This window comes from Dermochelys coriacea, chromosome 7, assembly GCF_009764565.3.
Source record: "Dermochelys coriacea isolate rDerCor1 chromosome 7, rDerCor1.pri.v4, whole genome shotgun sequence".
Lineage (NCBI taxonomy): Eukaryota > Metazoa > Chordata > Testudines > Dermochelyidae > Dermochelys > Dermochelys coriacea.
This window is the reverse complement of record NC_050074.1, coordinates 35,543,656-35,564,113: the sequence shown is the minus strand read 5'-3', so window position 1 is coordinate 35,564,113 and position 20,458 is coordinate 35,543,656. Positions and strand designations below refer to the sequence as shown.

Genomic DNA, 20,458 nt, shown 5'->3' with positions numbered 1-20,458 from the left:
TGAGTTTAGTTTGTTTTTGATGGGTAGTACAGCACTGAAGTCAATGGCCAGCTTGAAATAAAGTAGCAAAATAAATAAACAGGGATTTGTGATGGGGCATCTGCCACACAATGGCATGTAAAGGGTTAACAGAGCCCTAGAGAGGCTGTGCAGGAAGCAGCCAAAAGGAGGCAGGGCTGTAAGGAGCAGCCAGTCAGGCCTGAGGGCGCCCACATAAGAAGAGCCACAGGGCAGAGCAGAGTCAGTTACTCCTTGGTGCTTAAGGAGAGAGGATTGGATACCTTGCAGCTGGGTGGAAGCTAGCACCCTAGAAAGAGCAGTGCTGGGAAGGAACAGGGGAGCGAGAGGGAGCTCCTTTCTGGCTCTAGGACTGACATGCTGAGGCCCTGAGGTAAGGGCAAAGAAGGTGCTGGGGCCATGGGGAAGTGGCCCAGGGAAATGCACTGAAGAGTTGGAGGGGACACAGCAGGTGGCAGCCATCTACAGTGTCCCTGTGCTGGGACCTGGAGTTGTGGGTCAGCCCAGGTTGCCCCAAACTCACCACTGGGGAGGTGGCTGGACAGTTGACTGCAGAGCCCCCTGAAGGGGGGAGCACAGATTGTGACATGGCCAAAGGGCTGTGTCATGAAGAGGACACTGCAGTCCTTGGAGTGACATGGGTCTGAGAGCAGATGTGATGGTGGGTGAGGCACCATCGGGAGAGTGCGTACCAACCTGTGCTGCTAATCCCCAAGATGACCAGCAGGAGGTGCCAGTGTGGTGAATAGAGCCCCGTCATGCCTGTTATTACAAAGTATCCACACCAAGGATGGTAAGATCGTCCTTGTGGCTCTCTGGTCTGGATTCCAATGTGCATTTAGACTGTCTCTTGGTAGACTGACCATGACTTTCCTCAGCCTCCTAGGTTTCTGGTCACAGCTGAGATGACACTATTTAATGTCCCAGAAATCCCAAAATGACTCCGTCTTCTCTTGGATAGGAATGTGAAGGTAGAAGGTCCTCTCTGGCCATGATGCCTCTCTCCAGGTATACCCTAGAAAGTTTCTGAAACACCCTCAAAATCTAAAGTAAAACAGAACAGTTTGTCTCTCAGTTCTGCCCTATGACTGGTTCTGGTAGTGTTGCTAGCTTGTTCTATCTGCACACTGGATCTTGGGCAATTTAGGAAACAGAGTCCTGACTTCTGCTGTCACTGTGGCTGTAGTCCAGGGACTAGTCCCCTAGACACACTGTGGTATTTCAAGAGCAACTTCTCCCAAGGGGTTAGAGGCATATCAGGGCTTCTTGTTTCAAGCCCTCCGCCCCGCACCTCAATGGATGCTAGATTCAGTGTACTTCCTCCTGTCTTAAATGATTGCAGTACATTATGAGGCTGTGCACCATGAAACAACTGCCACCATCTGCCTCAACAGTGGCTGCATTTCAGTGCTGCAGTGGTTTTGGGGTCCTTTGGGATGAAAGGTGCTACATAATGAATAAATACTTACTGACTTTTCAGGCCCACACAATTAAACAGGCTCCTGTTTTGCAAGCAGCAAATTATTGGTTCAAATATTAGTATTTAGATGTCTGCTACCCTATTTTCAGACAAAATGCATCTTACTACTAACATGGACACCCTTAATCTTGGATCTGCAAATTAGAGTCCATTTTAAAAAAAAAAATCAGGCCCTTTAATCAGTGATAGACTGTTCACTGGTTTTGCTCAGCAGGCTATTTTTGTCTGATCTATTTTTATAGCTCTGAGTAACTGCAGACACATCTTTGATTGCAGCCAATTGTGATAAATGCTGAGTAGCAAATACACTGGTTTTCTTCTCTGTCAAGGTTCCTTCCCCACTCTGAAATCTAGGGTACAGATGTGGGGACCCACATGAAACCCCCTAAGCTTATTTTTACCAGCTTAGGTTAAAAATTCCCCAAGGTACAAACTATTTTACCTTTTGCCCTTGGACTTCATTGCTGCCACCACCAAGTGTCTAACAAATATATAACAGGGAAAGAGCCCGCTTGGAAATGTCTTTCCCCCCCAAAATCCTCCCCAAACCCTATACCCCCTTTCCTGGGGAAGGCTTGATTAAAAAATTCTCACCAATTTGCTTAGGTGAACACAGACCCAAACCCTTGGATCTTAAGAACAATGAAGAAGCAATCAGGTTCTTAAAAGAAGAATTTTAATTGAAGAAAAACTAAAAAGAATCACTCCGTAAAATCAGAATGGTAAATACCTTACAGGGTAATTAGATTAAAACTTAAAGAATCCCTCTAGGCAAAACCTTAAGTTACAAAAAGACACAAAAACAGTAATATACATTCCATTCAGCACAGCTGATTTTATCAGCCATTTAAACAAAACAATCTAAAGCATATTTAGCTAGATTACTACTAAATTCTAAGACTCCATTCCTGTTCTGTCCTGGCAAAAGCATCACACAGACAGACTCAGACCTTTTGTTTCTCCCCCCCTCCAGCTTTGAAAGTATCTTGTCTCCTCATTGTGGTCAGGTGCCAGCGAGGTTATCCTAGCTTCTTAACCCTTTACAGGTGAAAGGGTTTTTCTTCTGGCCAGGAGGGATTTCAAAGGTGTTTACCCTTCCCTTTATATTTATGAATTCTCACAGCACCATTTGGAGGCTCACAGGTCAACAGGGTGGGGAAGGTCCATGGCAGGTGGGGGGAGGGTGACTGGTCAAGAGTGTTTGCATCAGGCCAGTTGTCTTGGGAGACCTGGGAGAAACGTACCATACAGGGGCTGTAGGGATATAAGAGCTGGGTTGTGAGCATATGGAAAAGCTTCTCCACATTGAACACTTAGCCAAATAGAGGTGGAGCAGCTTGCTAGTGGGAGGTGCATGGGAATAGCTGTGTCAGCAGGGGAGGACAATGCAAAGGGACTAGCAATGAGATGTACCATGGAATTGAACCCTGACCATGTTCCTGCCTAACTACTTCTAATAGAAACGGGCTAAGCGGAGCACCCTGGCTACTATTAAGGGAGTCCCCTTTAAGCTCTCTGTAACTTTGCCCCTGATAGTGAGTCATTTGCATTTTCATTCCAAAGGGCATAATGAAGTCCTAAGTGACTATCTGCAAACTGAGTCTTTTATTGCTTTTTTTTTCTACTTGTACGATCTCATTTTTGCATCGCAGACTCACTGGTGTGTACATATCTATATCTCCATACACGTCTGCAATATACATTTGCGGTTGCTGTCAAGCGTTGGCTGATCTGTATTTCAAGCCAAGGCGTTCTGTGGCTCACAGTTTGTTTTAACGGGCAAACTTGCCCTTTAAAATGAAGACCTGTTTGGAGTCGCCCCTCTAAAGAGATCTCTGAAGACTGTCTGTTTGAAAAGGAAAGCTAGTGTGTAGGGTTAAATAAAAGTGATAGCGCTGGCCTTCTGCTCAGGCATATGATGTATTTGTCATTTGTGAGCCCTCTAATTACATTACTCAGCAAGCAGCTGAAATTGATTTTGGTTTCCCAGCTGTTAGCAAGGGGAAACTTACTTTTTTTTCCTAGATTTCTGCCTTTCAGCAAAAGAAAAATGCAACCAATCAGAATTCATCAACTGGCAAATGTGCTCTGGACATTTAAAAATGAACGGCAGTTTCCACATCAGCTTTTTCATGGGCACGGGATGGGAATAACAGCAATTTGCTGAGTCATTAGAATCAGATTTAAAAAGACCAGGAGTCCAAATCTCCTCTCTCACCAATTTTACACCAGTGTAATTCTCTGATGTGATTGAAGTTCTACACAAAAGTAAATAATAAGAGAATGGTCCCCATCTTCCTCTTTGGAGAGAGAGATTTGCAGCATCAGATTCAATATGTTGATTACCTTTTCAAGGTAATATTTTGCTTTTATTTTTTCTGGAATATACAGATGAAACGCATCATGGTACCTTCCTCACATATCCCAGTTGCCTTCCATGCTTGCTTTAGAACATAGTTCAATGAGCTGAGCCCAGAAATTGACACTTTTGTTAAAGATGAGGATTATTTACAACCTTCTCAACAGACAGAGCCAACCAACACTAATAGTTATGACTATGAGCCCTTTAATTTTTGGGGGAAACACAGATCAACTTGCTTTTGGGGGGGCAGTCTGCAGCTAATAGCATTGGGGTCAAGTATTTGAGAAATCTAAGCAACCACAACTGGGGCCAGATTTAGGCATCAAATGATGCTGCCAGGTTTTCTTAAGAGTGCAGCACTTTCGGTGCTGAAGGTTTTTGTTTTGTTTTTTAAATCTGGCTTTATTTAGGTCAAGTCACTTACCCTTTTTGCTAGGACTGGCCAAAATTTTCCACTGAAACTGTTTTTTGACAGAGAATTGCATTTGAAAAATTAAAATCTACTTGGGGCCGGGGGACGGTGGTATTTTGTCTAAAAAACAAATGCCTGAAAATCATGCTTTTAGGTTTCGGCTGAAAACCAAAAAGATTTCATTCAAAATGGCACTGCTTTCTGTCTGGATTACATCTCCCATGATGTACCATATAGGGACTTCTATGACTCACTCCTCCTTATCATAAGGAAAAAGCAGTTCATCATGGGAGATGTAGTTTGGCCAGAGTCCAGCCTATAGAAGGTAATGGGAGCATAAGGCATCTGAACTACAACTCCCCTGAAGCATCACAGCACCATTTTGAATCAAAATACTTCAGTTTTCTGCCAGAATATCTTGGGGTTTTTTATATTTTGTTGAAAATTTAAAATGTTCTGTGGCAAACAAACTGTTTTCCAACCATCTCTACTTCCTGCTATTGTTTATCTCCTGTAAATGTTAATCACTTCACTAATGTTTGTAAAATGCTAGTACATGCGCTAAGATTGACTAGAATGCACCCAGTCCTACCCATGACCCACCTGTCTCTCTTGCTGCCATCCCATCTCCCTCTTCCCCGATCTCCAAAATCGCGGACTGGGCTGTCTGCAACTAGCAATTTCCCATTTCTGACTCAGGCGTGGATCTACCCCAGCCTGGCTCCTGCTCTCCCACTCCAGGGATGCTGCACTCACAGGGCCACTTATCAAATCCTCCAAAGCTTCTTCCTGGCTAAGGCTTTGGCCTCCCCACCCCCATCCTCATCTCCCCGCACATGTCTGTTGTCTCTGCTCGGTCCTCTTCAGCATACTATATTGGCTTCTCTGGCCACTCTTTCGACTTCTCATCCCTCTCTCTGTGGAAGCCCCACAGTGGTCCCTCCACACCTTGTCCTTTGGTGACCTCCTCCCATTGCCTCTACTCTGATGCTCTCTCCAATATATTTCTTCTCTTCAGACCTGTCTCCTGCACTTCATTCTCCCACCTATCACCATCTGTCTGTCCCCTTTGGGATGGCTCCCGATCATCTTCTCTCCAAACCACTCTCCTCCACTGCATCCTCTGTTATGGTTGGTAACACCCCCATCCTCCCAGTCACTCTGACGTGGGAATCATCTCTGACTCCTTCCACTCCATCTCCTGGCCTACCCAGGTTGGGACCAAATCCTCTCATTCCTTCCTCCTGCTTTCACAACCCTGCCCTTTTCCATTCCAAGTGCCAGATTACTAGTCTGGCCCCTAGGAATGGCCTCTTCCTGGGTCTCTTTGATACCAGCCTCACTACCTCTTGCCCATTGCTGCAACCATATCATACCCTCCTTGATTCACTTCACTGACACCCCATAATGGTGCACATCAAGTGCCATCTCCTCATCCTCCCTTTCAAAGTCAAATATCAAGCAATCTGCTTGCATCTCAAACCTGGTTTCTTTGCTTCCCCACCTGCCTTCTCTGCTCAGCAGCACCCTCTCCTTCCAATCTTGATACCGATTTCAGCACCTCTCACAGATAGAGGTCTCTGTGCCTACTCCCATGTGCTGCCACTTAAGCTCTGAACTCTCTTGCAAGATCTCTTCTTCATGTTTCCCCCTGCCCCGCAATTGCTCCTAAAAACCAGCTTCTGCAGCATTACCTGGAAAATGTGAGTTTGTTTTACAGTTGTTTGAACAAGCCAAAAATGATTTAATTGGGGAAGAGGAAGTTAGGTGGCAACATAGATAAACTATCCATGGTCCAATGGGACATATCTGCTAGTTTGTGGAAGTCCAATGGACTTTCCTGTGTTCAGCTGCTAGCATAATGTCTGGAAGTAGTGAGTAAAGTGACTGTTTGCAAGGGCAACACAGCCAGATTTGGGATCACAAAGAGAGAATAAAGCTAGTGCTTGCACCCAAAAGTTCTTTGAATGGTTATCTCTGTCTTATTAGAACATCTTGGGCCTACAAAGCTAAGCCAGAAATAGCATAAGAATATCATTTCTCCTGATATATTAACACTTACACTTCCAGAACTCCTTGGGACCAGGAACAGCCAAGGAGCATTAAGATGGCAACAACAGTGTGTGGCTGGGACTCTGAGGCAGTGATGGGTATATCTGAGATGGGCAACTCATCTTTAGTAATATACTTTCAGGTCAGCAGATAAGTTTTTTTTTAAAAAAAAATGCATTTTTTTAGACAAATATAAGTGGTCTGTCTGCATTTTTATGCATCAACAGTGACATCTAGGGGTTTCTAATGTTAATTACAGATGATCAGCAATCATTCTCTTTCTATTTCTTTTGCAAAAACGAGAGCGCCTATACTCAACACCCCACTCGTAGTGATGATGAAGTAACCCAGGGGCGGCTCTACCAATTTTTGCCTCCCCAAGCAGTTGCTGCTGAACTGCTGTCACCGCAACAGCGGCGGAGCTGCCACCGAATTGATGCCGCACCCAGAAGAGCAGCGGAGCTGCCGCCAAATTATTGCTGCGGGACGCGGACTGCCGCCCCATTCTGAATGCCGCCCCAAGCACCTGTTTGGAAAGCTGGTTCCTGGAGCCAGCCCTGAAGTAACCATGGTTGTCTGTTTGTAACCTTTTTTGAACATTAAATTCATATGTAGCCAAAACAAAGCAATAGCTTGTGATTGTATCATGCTTCTCATGATTAGTTTTTGTTTGGCTTTTTAGAGCCTCAGAATAGATGCTGGAATCAAGAGATTGCATGAGAATTGCAGCTTTCATTTACAAGTTTCTAGCCCTCATAGGTGCAGAGTAAAGAACAGGAATCAGAATACAAGTAAAACAGCCCCCAAATTTATATTTTTTTCTTAAAAAAACAAAAAACCTCTTGCTTTTTAAGATAATCTTGTGATTTTTTTGGAGGCCTGACTTAATCCAACGTGGATAGGAACAAGTCTACACACAGTGAAGTGGTGGGGGTGCATGTGTGTGAGGTGCTCAGCTATTTGAGATAATCAGTATTGCCAACCCCAAGCACTCCAAAATCATCACTTGGCCCTCCCCAGAATTACATTTGCCTTAAAAGAAATGAGGATTTTTTTTTAAATTGCCTTCTGGTTTTTGAGCCTTTAGTGGGAAGCCATCTACCCCCAAATATGAAAGGAACTAAGGTGCAAAATTCAACCTTAAGTACATGTGCAAAACTGTGGGCCTCCCTGCTGGCTATTTCCATGGGGTACCCTGTGATGGTTCCCTGGGTCATGTGGTGCCTCGCTACCCATATCCTTAGTGGGAGAAACTCCAGTCGGTGCCCGCCATGGGTCAGCGCTCTGACTCCAGCACAAGCAATCCCCTCAAGGCCCCACTTTCTCTTTACAAGTTAGTGGTAGGCAAACTCCAACCCCTGAGTCCTCTGTGCATCCCTCTGAAGCATCCAGCCCCTGTTCCTCTGGACTTGCACAGATCTGCTGCTCCCAAGGGAATAGTACACACTGGCTTATCAGTTTCACCTCAGGATCACTTCTCCACTTAACTCGCAGCACTTACATATGCTGTGTGCAATGTTGCTGTAGCTGTGTCAGCCCCAGGATATTAGAGAGACAAGGTGGATGAGGTTAATTCTGTTGGTCCAATAAAAGATATTACCTCACCTACCTTGTCTTTCTAAAGCACTTAAATATGTTTATAGTGAAAACAAGAATACGCTTATTTAACAAAGAACAGAGATTCAAATGATGGCAAGTAGGATTAATGGAAACAAAGGATTACATCTAAAATAAAACCATAACATGCATTCTAGAGCTTAAACATAACTAACAAGATGCCCTTGTCTCATAAGGTTCTGCTTACCCAAAGTCCTCCTCACAGCATTTTTCAACCAGGACGGCTGAGACCCCCTAGATAAATTAGACAACTCCTTTGTTCTTTAACGGTAAACAGGGTTCCCTCCCCCACTGATCACCTCTTCCCATTCATTTTTAAGTCCCTGCAATCGCTTCATTAGCATTTGACACAGTATGCAAATAGACTCGGATCGCTACCCCTTCCTGCTTCTCCACGTGGGCACCAATGATACTGCCAAGAATGACCTTGAGCGGATCACTGCGGACTACGTGGCTCTGGGAAGAAGGATAAAGGAGTTGGAGGCGCAAGTGGTGTTCTCGTCCATCCTCCCCGTGGAAGGAAAAGGCCTGGGTAGGGACCGTCGAATCGTGGAGGTCAACGAATGGCTACGCAGGTGGTGTCGGAGAGAAGGCTTTGGATTCTTTGACCATGGGATGGTGTTCCATGAAGGAGGAGTGCTGGGCAGAGACGGGCTCCATCTTACGAAGAGAGGGAAGAACATCTTTGCCAGCAGGCTGGCTAACCTAGTGAGGAGGGCTTTAAACTAGGTTCACCGGGGGAAGGAGACCAAAGCCCTGAGGTAAGTGGGAAAGCAGGATACCGGGAGGAAGCACAGGCAGGAATGTCTGTGAGGGGAGGGCTCCTGCCTCATACTGGGAATGAGGGGCGATCAACAGGTTATCTCAAGTGCTTATATACAAATGCACAAAGCCTTGGAAACAAGCAGGGAGAACTGGAGGTCCTGGTGATGTCAAGGAATTATGACGTGATTGGAATAACAGAGACTTGGTGGGATAACTCACATGACTGGAGTACAGTCATGGATGGTTATAAACTGTTCAGGAAGGACAGGCAGGGCAGAAAAGGTGGGGGAGTAGCACTGTATGTAAGGGAGCAGTATGACTGCTCAGAGCTCCGGTACGAAACTGTGGAAAAACCTGAGTGTCTCTGGATTAAGTTTAGAAGTGTGTGCAACAAGAGTGATGTCATGGTGGGAGTCTGCTATAGACCACCGGACCAGGGGGATGAGGTGGATGAGGCTTTCTTTCGGCAACTCACGGAAGCTACTAGATCGCATGCCCTGATTCTCATGGGTGACTTTAATTTTCCTGATATCTGCTGGGAGAGCAATACAGCGGTGCATAGACAATCCAGGAAGTTTTTGGAAAGCGTAGGGGACAATTTCCTGGTGCAAGTGCTAGGGGAGCCAACTAGGGGGAGCGCTTTTCTTGACCTGCTGCTCACAAACCGGGTAGAATTAGTGGGGGAAGCAAAAGTGGATGGGAATCTGGGAGGCAGTGACCATGAGTTGGTTGAGTTCAGGATCCTGACGCAGGGAAGAAAGGTAAGCAGCAGGATACGGACCCTGGACTTCAGGAAAGCAGACTTTGACTCCCTCAAGGAACAGATGGCCAGGATCCCCTGGGGGACTAACATGAAAGGGAAGGGAGTCCAGGAGAGCTGGCTGTATTTCAAGGAATCCCTGTTGAGGTTACAGGGACAAACCATCCCGATGAGTCGAAAGAATAGTAAATATGGCAGGCGACCAGCTTGGCTTAATGGTGAAATCTTAGCGGATCTTAAACATAAAAAAGAAGCTTACAAGAAGTGGAAGGTTGGACATATGACCAGGGAAGAGTATAAAAATATTGCTCGGGCATGTAGGAAAGATATCAGGAGGGCCAAATCGCACCTGGAGCTGCAGCTAGCAAGAGATGTCAAGAGTAACAAGAAGGGTTTCTTCAGGTATGTTGGCAACAAGAAGAAAGCCAAGGAAAGTGTGGGCCCCTTACTGAATGAGGGAGGCAAGCTAGTGACAGAGGATGTGGAAAAAGCTAATGTACTCAATGCTTTTTTTGCCTCTGTTTTCACTAACAAGGTCAGCTCCCAGACTGCTGTGCTGGGCATCACAAAATGGGGAAGAGATGGCCAGCCCTCTGTAGAGATAGAGGTGGTTAGGGACTATTTAGAAAAGCTGGACGTGCACAAGTCCATGGGGCCGGACGAATTGCATCCGAGAGTGCTGAGGGAATTGGCGGCTGTGATTGCAGAGCCCTTGGCCATTATCTTTGAAAACTCGTGGCGAACGGGGGAAGTCCCGGATGACTGGAAAAAGGCTAATGTAGTGCCCATCTTTAAAAAAGGGAAGAAGGAGGATCCTGGGAACTACAGGCCGGTCAGCCTCACCTCAGTCCCTGGAAAAATCATGGAGCAGGTCCTCAAAAAATCAATCCTGAAACACTTAGAGGAGAGGAAAGTGATCAGGAACAGTCAGCATGGATTCACCAAGGGAAGGTCATGCCTGACTAATCTAATCGCCTTTTATGATGAGATTACTGGTTCTGTGGATGAAGGGAAAGCAGTGGATGTATTGTTTCTTGACTTTAGCAAAGCTTTTGACACGGTCTCCCACAGCATTCTTGTCAGCAAGTTAAGGAAGTATGGGCTGGATGAATGCACTATAAGGTGGGTAGAAAGCTGGCTAGATTGTCAGGCTCAACGGGTAGTGATCAATGGCTCCATGTCTAGTTGGCAGCCGGTGTCAAGTGGAGTGCCCCAGGGGTCGGTCCTGGGGCCCGTTTTGTTCAATATCTTCATAAATGATCTGGAGGATGGTGTGGATTGCACTCTCAGCAAATTTGCGGATGATACTAAACTGGGAGGAGTGGTAGATACGCTGGAGGGGAGGGATAGGATACAGAAGGACCTAGACAAATTGGAGGATTGGGCCAAAAGAAATCTAATGAGGTTCAATAAGGATAAGTGCAGGGTCCTGCACTTAGGATGGAAGAATCCAATGCACCGCTACAGACTAGGGACCGAATGGCTCGGCAGCAGTTCTGCGGAAAAGGACCTAGGGGTGACAGTGGACGAGAAGCTGGATATGAGTCAGCAGTGTGCCCTTGTTGCCAAGAAGGCCAATGGCATTTTGGGATGTATAAGTAGGGGCATAGCGAGCAGATCGAGGGACGTGATCGTTCCCCTCTATTCGACACTGGTGAGGCCTCATCTGGAGTACTGTGTCCAGTTTTGGGCCCCACACTACAAGAAGGATGTGGATAAATTGGAAAGAGTACAGCGAAGGGCAACAAAAATGATTAGGGGTCTAGAGCACATGACTTATGAGGAGAGGCTGAGGGAGCTGGGATTGTTTAGTCTGCAGAAGAGAAGAATGAGGGGGGATTTGATAGCTGCTTTCAACTACCTGAAAGGGGGTTTCAAAGAGGATGGCTCTAGACTGTTCTCAATGGTAGCAGATGACAGAACGAGGAGTAATGGTCTCAAGTTGCAATGGGGGAGGTTTAGATTGGATATTAGGAAAAACTTTTTCACTAAGAGGGTGGTGAAACACTGGAATGCGTTACCTAGGGAGGTGGTAGAATCTCCTTCCTTAGAGGTTTTTAAGGTCAGGCTTGACAAAGCCCTGGCTAGGATGATTTAACTGGGACTTGGTCCTGCTTTGAGCAGGGGGTTGGACTAGATGATCTTCTGGGGTCCCTTCCAACCCTGATATTCTATGATTCTATGATTCTATGACTCCACTTGTCAGCCAGGGAGAGAAATTGTCATATGGCATGTCACCTCTGGGTGGCCTGTAACCTCACTGTTTAGTGAACTAGAATGTAAATACTGTACTCAGGAGAGTCCTGTAACTCTTACGCACTCCTGTGCCCTCTGCTAATTGGGTCATATACTCCCCTTACCCTCTCCTAACCCCTGGGAAGGGATGGCTGGCATCCTATTCTTAGTGTATACACCTCCCTTTTCATTATCCTCAAAAAGAAAAGGCGTACTTGTGGCACCTTAGAGACTAACAAATTTATTTGAACATAAGCTTTCATGAGCTACAGATCTGTAATGCATCCCATGAAGTGAGCTGTAGCTCACGAAAGCTTATGCTCAAATAAATTTGTTAGTCTCTAAGGTGCCACAAGTACTCCTTTTCTTTTTGCGAATACAGACTAACACGGCTGCTACTCTGAAACCTTTCATAGAATCATAGAATCATAGAATATCAGGGTTGGATATTTCATTATCCTTTCATTATCCTGTCTTTCTTCCTTCCCCAGCTTCTTCCCTGCCTCAGCTGATCTCCATAGTATTCACCTATATTCACCTGTCCCCATAGTTTTCCTCATTTTGACTTTATTGGATCCTATCCCTGACACTTGCTCTTTGTCACACCTTATTTGCTGTCACACTGCTACAATAACTGAATGTTGACATCAATGTTTATCATAGGCAGGGCTGGTAGAACTGCCTTTTGTTAAGGTTGGGCAGCACTTCCCATTTTGGTTGCTTATAACTTTGCCAAACTTTAATCATTCTGGCTGAAATGTTCCAAGCTGGATATCTGCTCAAACTGAATGTCTTTTGAAAATTTCTCTCAAAGGACTTAGACATTTCCAAAAACAATGTTATGGGAAAATATATTGTTTTGCCCATATTTTTAGGGAAGAAAAAAGCCTACAACCTTAACTTTGGTCCCTTATGCACATGCATTATGATAAATCTTTACAACATGCTCATAGAGTGGAGTTTTTTTTTTAATATATACGCAGGACCCCTCCTTCCTTAACTGCTGAGTGCTTGAACTTGCAACTGCAATGTTTTTTTAAAACATCTTTTTTTTTTTATGTGTGATATTAAATTAGGGCCAAATCGTTCTGGTACAAAGCATGGGCTCCTTTCAGTCTGCAGGGTCAGATGACCATCTAAATCAGAGGTGAGCAAACTTTGGCCCATGGGCCACATCCAGCCCATGGTCACCCTCCTGCCCGCCCCCTGAGCTCCTGGCCCAAGAGGCTCGCCCCTGGCCCCTCCCCCACTGTCCCCCCTCGCCTGCACCTCAACTCACTGCATCGCTGGTGCAATGCTCTGGGTGGTGGGGCTGCGAGCTCCCGGGGCAGTGTAGCTACAGAGCCCAGCCTGACTCCATGCTATGTGGTGGTGTGGCTGGCTCCAGCCGGGCAGGGCGGCTGTAGTGACATTAGCTACCGGTGCGCCAGGCAGCATGGTCAGGGAGCAGGGGGGTTGGATAGAGGGCAGGGGAGTTCGAGGGGGTGGTCAAGGGGCAGGGGTGTGGATAGGGGGCGGGGCAGTCAGAGGGCGAGGAACAGGGGGGTTGAATGGGAGCAGGGGCCCGGGGGGGCAGTCAGGAAGGAGAAGGGGGTTGGATGGGGCGGCGGGGGGCAGTCAGGGGCGGGGGTCTGGGGGCGGTCAGGGAACGGGGGGGTTGGATGGGGTAGGAGTCCCGGGAGGGGGCAAGAAGTGGGGGGGGGGTCTGATAGGGGTTAGGGGCTGGGCCACGTCATGCCACATCTGGCTGTTTGGGGAGACACAGCTTCCCCTAACTGGCCCTCCATACAATTTTGGAAACCCAATGTGGCCCTCTGGCCAAAAAGTTTGCCCGCCCCTGACTTAAATGTAAATGTTATCAGGACTGAGTTCCAATTTGTTACATTCCATGCTGCTAGATTTTATATATGCCCTCTTGCATTTTTTCCTTCTGACAGTCCTGTGCAAAGCACATGCCTGAGCCCAATTCTTAGAGAATCTTTCTCTCTCTCTCTTTCTTTTTTTTTTAAAAAAAAGGCAAATAAAAGTTTTTGTTTCCAAAGAAACTTTCACAACTTTATTCAGAGAAACCCAGATGACTCAGGATTGCGGATATCCCCTGCTTGCTTGCTTGCATCGGTCACCTTGATTACGCACAAGATGTGACTTATGAATTTCCGGGATACCAATGGATCACTGATAAGGACTTTACATCTACTTATGTCAATTACTTTACATATCATTAGGTGACAGGCAAATCCAGGCATACCACAAAGTCTGTAAATGACACCTGGTTGTAAGTACACAGTCAAATCTTGCAGCCCTCATTTATGTATATTTAAAATAATAAAAAGACATCTACCCAAAACTATAGGTTCCCTAACACATTAATAATACAGTAAAATCCTAGAAGCACTAAAGTAATTTCAATAGTCAGCCACCTGCAGAAACTCTTTTTCACCCCTTTATTGTTGTGGGAAGCATCCCCAAAGCTCCCTTCTTCAATAGATGATTTTGTAGGCTTCTTGGAAGGTAGCTGGAAGGGCAAGAAATTCCAGCTATTTTGGACCAAGGGAGGGAAGGGCATAGAAGGGGTGGGAGGACACGTTCCAGAGTCCTGGTGCACTCACAGAAAACACCATGCCAGCCACCCATTCTCCTTTATGATTAGGAGAATCCAGCTCAGGTGCCTCTATGGCAGTGTGGCATAGAAAAAGAGGAAGTTCCACATGTATGCTCATCTGGCTTTATCAATCACAATCAACATCTTAAACTCCACCCAGGACCAAAGGGCAGCCAGTGCAGATTCTGGAGTGCTGGTATCATATGCTCCCAGTGGGACACTCAGCCTTCCTGCCTCCCTCAAAGTCCTGCTGCAGGAGACGGGGTGGGCAGGCAGAGAGCCAGCATCCCAGCTGCCTGTCTGGAAGGCTCTTGTCAATTGTGCTTTCTCCCCACAGGCAGAAAGTAAAATTAACCACAGCCTTCCAGGTGGGCAGTGTGGAACTATCCTTTGATTTTCCTGACCGAAAATCAGAATTTTTCAGCAAAAATTTTGCAAAAAAAGGGCATTTTCCATGGGAAAATTATTTCGATAGAAGATTACCAACCAGCTCTAGTCTGTACCCTATCATCAGAGAAGAGAAGATTTAGGAGATTTTATGGAATCTTACAGAATTAAGAGACTAGATTAGGGCCAGTAAAGCAAACTGGTCACACAGGCCATAGATTCAAAGACCAAGAAGTATGATTTAAATAGAGCCGTTGAGTTTAGTTTGGAAAGCCCAGGGTGTATGGTCCAGTGACTGCCCTGGTGAACAGTGGTGGGTCACGTTTACTCATAGAATAATTAACTGAATGATGACTATTTAGGTGTGCAATTAACTGCTTTATGTATACAATCATAGTAATTGTGTGCACAATGTGAGGTCTGATCCTTTTAATAAGGGCTTTAGGACCAGACCACAGATGTGCTCATTGAATATGTGCAGTAGTGCATACAACAGGTGATCATCTAAAATAGCATATTCCAAATGCTTGCATGCAAACAGTTCATCAGAAGCCCATAGGCTGAAGTAATTTAATACAACATATTCCATCAATTTCAAACCCAATTTGTAAAACTCATGATCTTTTTTGGACAAATAGATTAAAGGGCCTGAATCAAATGGATAAACAGTCTGTAGCAAATCATTTGACCAGCTCTATTCAGAAGCACTGACAATACAAATATGTGACCCTTGATCACAATTCATTTTCCAGTATGACTTTAAGCTGCATTTTACGCTCCTTAAGAGTGGTGTCTCATAATTCTTGAGACGTCATCAGAAGACTTCCTTCCTAACTGTAAATATAGGAAAGGGTCGGACTAGGACTTGGACAGTGATATATAAGAGATTTGTATAATCCCTTTCAAAATCATCATCTTTAAAACTGGATATGGTTTTTTAATTATCTAAACAATTAATCTGATTTCCTGCATTAGAATGTAATTTTTTTTTTAATTTCCTGTTTGCTCTCAATGGACATAAAGGATTTTATAGCACTTTTTTTTCTAAGTTTCAGAGTTTGCCTTGTTTTTCTTGGCCAAAATCTTCTTTCCAAAGGGTTTTTTGCCATGTGATGCTGCCCCACTCACAAATGTGAAGCAGTAAACCCAGTATAAAATATACGTACCTTCATTCCTGTTTATGTGCTATTTGCTGCTGTTAATTTAATAGAATAGCTTTTTCATGAAGTATCCATGTAGTCCAGCTTCTGCAGCACCCAGGCTGTGTTACCTCAAGGGGAATAAGGCAATGCTTCAGAAAGGAAAACTTTAGGAATGTTAAAGGGGAGATAAAAGGATAGCCCCTTTTCTCAGAAGGTGCAGACTTGACTCCCTCCTGTATCTGTCACCAGTGGATTTAGCTTACGATAAGGGCGTCCCTCCATCCTTGTGTAAAGTAAATAAAATAAAGAGAAGACAAGGTGATATGGTGCAAACAAAGGTAAATGTATTCAGGGTAAAGGTACAGAAAACTGGTAGAAATGGGGGGGGGAAGAGAAGAAACACAAACCTAACCAATACAATGAAACAGTGACTGGCTTTAGGAGCTTGAAGCTCAGACCCACAAAACCTCCCTTGGTGTTCAGAAAAATAATAAATGAAACCCCAATACAGAAACCTCTCCTACTATATTCAGGCACAGTGGATGCTATGCACAGATGCGAGGCCCAGGACCTTCAACTCTCTGGCTGATTGGGAGCCTTTGAGGAGGACCACTGGGGAGTCCTGACAACAGGTGGATTTTGTCGCAGGCGGGGAGACCCTCTGGGATGATAGACACCAGGAAAGCTGCAGGATTTCCTCCCAGGTAAGATGGTTTCATTGTGGCGGGAGTGATGATGATGACAGGCCTCTCCATCCTCTGTCTCGCTTCGGGATAGACAATGTTCTTCTCACTAGCTCTGGAACGTTGGGAAGACCCGACTGTGCGCACGCTGCCGCTGGAATGGACGGCCCCGCGCAGGCACTGAGCAAGATCTTATATAATCTTTAAGGCGGGAAAAGTTATGATGCAATAGAGTGTTGGGGGTTAGTTTTGGAGGAAAAACCTGATTCTGTCCAGGTTGAGCCAGGGTACACCAGTGTCTAAGTTGTAAACAAATTCGCTTACAAAGATGGAAAGTAATTGATCTTTAAATATTCATGGTAAATAGGCCAAATCCCCTGAGATGGGATATTAGGTGGATGGGATCTGAGTTACTATAGAAAATTCTTTCCTGGGTATCTGGCTGGTGAATCTTGCCCATATGCTCAGGGTTTAGCTGATTGCCATATTTGGGGTCGGGAAGGAATTTTCCTCCAGGGCAGATTGGAGAGGCCCTGGAGGTTTTTCGCCTTCCTCTGTAGCATGGGGCATGGTTGACTTGAGGGAGGCTTCTCTGCTCCTTGAAGTCTTTGAACCATGATTTAAGGACTTCAATAGCTCAGACATGGGTGAGGTTTTTCATAGGAGTGGGTGGGTGAGATTCTGTGGCCTGCGCTGTGCAGGAGGTCGGACTAGATGATCAGAATGGTCCCTTCTGACCTTAGTATCTATGAATCTATGAATCTATGGAATCCAAGGGTCACAGATGATATACTCCATATTGGATTTCATTAGAGCCAGTGATTTACATAACCTTTATCTTATATACATTATTAAAACAACTAAACAAACACATTTAAACAATACCAACACAACATTTTTCTAACAGCTGTATACAGCATATGTGCACAATCCAGTAGAGGATGTGCTCATGCCACCACACATTGGCCTACCTGACCTCCCTCCAAGGCCCTGGTTCCTGACTTGGAGCAATGAGAGGAAACCAAGTCTAGATAGAGGCAGAGGGCACTGCATATTTGCTGACTTCCTCAGCTTCCCCTCCTTTCTACAGAAGATTCTTTTGGCTTGTTATGAAATCTGACAGATCCTTAGTTTCTCAGAGACCAGTCCTGTGTGAGTACTTCCCCCAACCTCTACCTGACTATCACACCTAGAAAATTGTCCACCCCTGTAGTACAGGCCTCTTTGTCTAAGCCTCCTGTTGTGAATCCTCTTCAAGGCTTCTCAGCAGTTTTTCAGGTGCAAACCTAAAGATGTAACGGGGGTGGAATTTCAAAAGCATAAAAGACAGTTTGATGCTCAAGTCAATGGGAGTTAGTCACCTTGCTCTGATTTCTGCTTTTTGGACATCTCTTCCTAAAAGTCACTCTTGACAAACATTTACTTGTAAATATAGGCCTGATGCTGCCTTAGCAACCCCACGCATCTAAACTCCAAAGAGTTCCTGGGATGCAGCTAGAAAAGATGAAGGTGGAAAATAGTATTTTGCCTTTGCGTTGTCTCACAGGTATTTTTGATAGTTGTGCAAAGAGCTGTTCATCTTCTAAGTTCTCTAGGAGTGAGCATGCTTATTTATTTGAGACAATCTTTACATTGCCATATTTTTAAAGAACTATTTAAGAACTACGCATATTTTGGCCTCCATACGTTTCCTAAAGGCATTGTGGTCTCTAACCTCAGTATGTTCCAGGGCTTTCTGATGATCATTCTCTATTACTTGGGTAACCTGGGTGTAAGAGAAGATGTAAACACTTGGGAAGCAAGTGGAAAATACCAGTAGGAGACATTTGGGACGCAAGTGTTCCTGGGAAAACTTAATATATTGTTGTTAGGATATTGCTCAGTATTTTACTTAATTCTGAGCCACATGTACATCTAAGAAGACCTTCCTGTGCACACAGATAACTTCTCTACATTACAGTATGATATGGGTTAATTCTGGGAGCAAGGAATATCTCTGCCAAAGCCTGGCTCATCTGTTGTGAGATCCAAACCTATCAAATGGAAACTGTAGTTGTTTTCTCTTTGCTAGTAAAGGCTAATATGCATTTTTCCTTGTAAAAGTAAAAGATTCTTTGACAATAAACAACTCTCCCTCTTGTTCAGTGGGCCCAAGATTGCTGTGTTTGCTATTGCAAATAACTCTGGGTGAATGGAATGGGAATGAACCAACCCAGTCTGCTGGTTTCAAAAGGACAGGCAATGAGTGTTCTGGCAGAGGCAGGACACTAATATTCTTACTTTGTTTTTGCAAAAACAAAGCAAACTTTATTCATTTTAGCAACAATTTAAACTGCACCATTAATTCTGTCATATATACTAGATATTGATGGGGGGGGGTATGACTTCCCAGACACTGTTTAAGGCTGTGCTACAGAGGATCACAATTCAGAGCTTCACAATAATGAATTGGTGTATATGCTGTGCAGTAGCAGCTCGTCAGTCTGAATACATGAGCTCTGAGTGAAAATTATCACCTGTTCCTTCTCACTAACTTTGGAAGTGGAATGTGTCTTTGTGCTGTATTGATAAGGCAAAGAGCTGAATTACAATGATCCAGGAAAGGAACCAGTTGATTAGAAATGTGGATATATTCTCTCTCTTATCAGATAGGGAGAGCAATTGAATATGATTAGATTCAGTCAGAAATAATCTAATATCTGAAAGCCTGAAGCAGAGAGAATTTAATGTCTGAAAAAACACTAGTCCAATGTTCTCCTCAAGAATAATTTCCATTTGACCATAGTTGAAAGGCACAATTTTTTTATTTAATTAAGCAAGGACAATTTGTAATTGTTTGTTTATCTCTTCCAGGTGACCTTTCCCCATCTTTCAGCCCCAAAATATCAGTGGGCAAATAACAGTAGTGGTCATCACTTAGGTCTAAGTTCTGACTTGAATTGCCTGGGTGCACAAGGCAGGGGAGAAGGTGCAGGAATTCCTTTCTCCATCCTTAACGTATGCAGGCATAAAGCTGTGTTCCTGAATGCTAAGTGGGGCAGCTAAATTGGAAGCAGGAGTTGTGATCAGCTAGATAGGAGTCTTCATTAGCTCTTCCTATCCATTGTGCCTCTACTGGCACCTGGGATGATGCCCCGGGTTCTTATATTGTATCCTGCCATTCCTTTGTAGCAATCACCAAAGCAACAAACCTTCATCCTGCCAGAAAGAGAAACTCATCTCGCATCCTCCTCCTCCTCCCAAGGCCATGGTCAATGCTACTCAGTGAATCAGCTGCCAGAGGATGTTGTCAGAAAAGGACATCTCACACCCAGTTATGTTTGCCAGTTAGTTGCTAAATATAACAGGATAATATTTTTTTAACTCAAATGGTAAATGGGTATCGTTTCTCTTTACATTTCTGATGTCTTTCACCATGTGTCTCCTTCCAAAGGAAACATTGTAGAGTTGTATAAGTGTCTTGCTATGATATTATATTCTAAGGACAGTATAGGAAAATATTCTATTTTTACTTTGGTGAAGTCAACATTGTAATAAAGTAAATATTTCTTGTTAAGGTCACCTATGATAGACTTTGTTGATCTGTTTTTGTAAAAGAAATAAAGAGCTCTTTCTGTACATAGCCATGCATAGTGATCTCTATCTTCATCTCCCTTGTTAAATGTAAACCTCAGTAGACTATTGGCTATTTTGAGTGTCTTATACATTTAATATACAAGCTATTCTTAGGGAAACAATCTTACCTTTCTGGAATACAGCGTGTGGGAATTGTGTAAAATGTGTTGGTGGTATCAGTGCAATAAACTGTAAAGCCGTGGAATAAAATGGCTGTAACATGCATCTTTGGCTGCTTCATCTGCACTCTGCCCACTAACCCATTTCTCAAATTAATTTTAACATTCAAAATCTCTGAGCTGCTTCGAACAGCTGCCATTTGTTTAAA

General features: G+C 44.5%; 1 long non-coding RNA gene across 1 annotated transcript; it reads left to right on the top strand.

Annotated features, from left to right (window-relative positions):
• Window positions 1-267: 267 nt before the first annotated feature.
• LOC119859383 lies at window positions 268-20,328 on the top strand. Its single transcript, XR_005294193.2, has 4 exons — window positions 268-391; window positions 6,343-6,466; window positions 16,366-16,536; window positions 19,687-20,328. It is a non-coding gene; the product is annotated as an uncharacterized LOC119859383 (long non-coding RNA).
• Window positions 20,329-20,458: the final 130 nt, after the last annotated feature.